Source organism: Colobus angolensis, unplaced genomic scaffold, assembly GCF_000951035.1.
Source record: "Colobus angolensis palliatus isolate OR3802 unplaced genomic scaffold, Cang.pa_1.0 Scaffold68, whole genome shotgun sequence".
Classification (NCBI taxonomy): Eukaryota; Metazoa; Chordata; class Mammalia; order Primates; family Cercopithecidae; genus Colobus; species Colobus angolensis.
In genome coordinates, this window is record NW_012120487.1 from 4408562 (window position 1) to 4410094 (window position 1533).

The following is a 1533-nucleotide window of genomic DNA, read 5'->3' on the forward strand; positions in this document are numbered from 1 at the left end:
AAAGAAAAGAAAAGAAAAAGAAAAATTTGCTCCTTTTACAAAATGTCACCTTAGTGCTCCATCAGAGACTTTCTACAAAGCCAAATGGGCCAGAAGTTAAACTCAGGGAAATATATTTCCAATATCCTTACAATCTAGTCAGGTAATTCATCAATGAGTAAACAGAATACTGATACATAATCACAGATATTTTAAAAATCCAGATTCATGTGGGTAGATATGATTTTTTAAATCTACTTTTTGTGTATGTACATACACATATACATTATACATTCCACATACACAAAACTCTCTGAAGTCATTTTACTTGTGGCCAGAATACCCATGGCCATGCCAAGGCCTAACTTTTACAAATTTACTTAAAAAAAAAAAAAAAAAAAAAAAAAAAAAAAAAAAACTAAAAGATATTCTAGATTCTGGATTTTTAATTAGACTACTGGGTTTCTGAGAATATGAACAAGCATTTACATTAGAAAAAAAACGGCCATTCATCAAAGGTTCACATGGCAACAGAAGTTATACAGTTTAGAATCTTTAACTTCATTTATTAAAAAGATAAACTTTGGGAGAAAGTGTGTGTCCAGGAATTTATCCATTTCTTCCAGGTTTTCTAGTTTATTTGCGTAGAGGTGTTTATAGTATTCTCTGATGGTAGTTTGTATTTCTGTGGGGTCAGTGGTGATATCCCCTTTATCATTTTTTTACTGCATCTATTTGATTCTTCTCTCTTTTCTTCTTTATTAGTCTTGCTAGCGGTCTATCAATTTTGTTGATCTTTTCAAAAAACCAGCTCCTGGATTAATTGATTTTTTTTTGAAGGGTTTATTGTGTCTGTAACTCCTTCAGTTATGCTCTAATCTTAGTTATTTCTTGTCTTCTGCTAGCTTTTGAATGTGTTTGCTCTTGCTTCTCTAGTTCTTTTAATTGTGATATTAGGTTGGCAATTTTAGATCTTTCCTGCTTTCTCTTATGGGCATTTAAAGCTATACATTTCCCTTCACACACTGCTTTAAATGTGTCCCACAAATTCCAGTATGTTGTATCTATGTTCTCATTGGTTTCAAAGAACATCTTTATTTCTGCTTTTGTTATGTACCCAGTAGTCATTCAGGAGCAGGTTGTTCAGTTTCCATGTAGTTGAGTGGTTTTCAGTGAGTTTCTCAATCCTGAGTTCTAATTTGATTGCACTGTGGTCTGAGAGACAGTTTGTTATAATTTCTGTTCTTTTACATTTCCTGAAGGGTGCTTTACCTCCAACTATGGGGTCAGTTTTGGAATAAGTGTGATGTGGTGCTGAGAAGAATGTATATTCTATTGATTTAGGGTGGAGAGTTCTGTAGGTGTCTATTAGGTCCGCTTTGTGCAGAGCTGAGTTCAATTACTGGATATCCTTGTTAACTTTCTGTCTCGTTGATCTGTCTAATGTTGACAGTGGGGTGTTAAAGTCTCCCATTATTATTGTGTGAGAGTCTGTCTCTTTGTAAGTCTCTAAGGACTTGCTTTATGAATCTGGGTGCTCCTGTATTGGGTGCA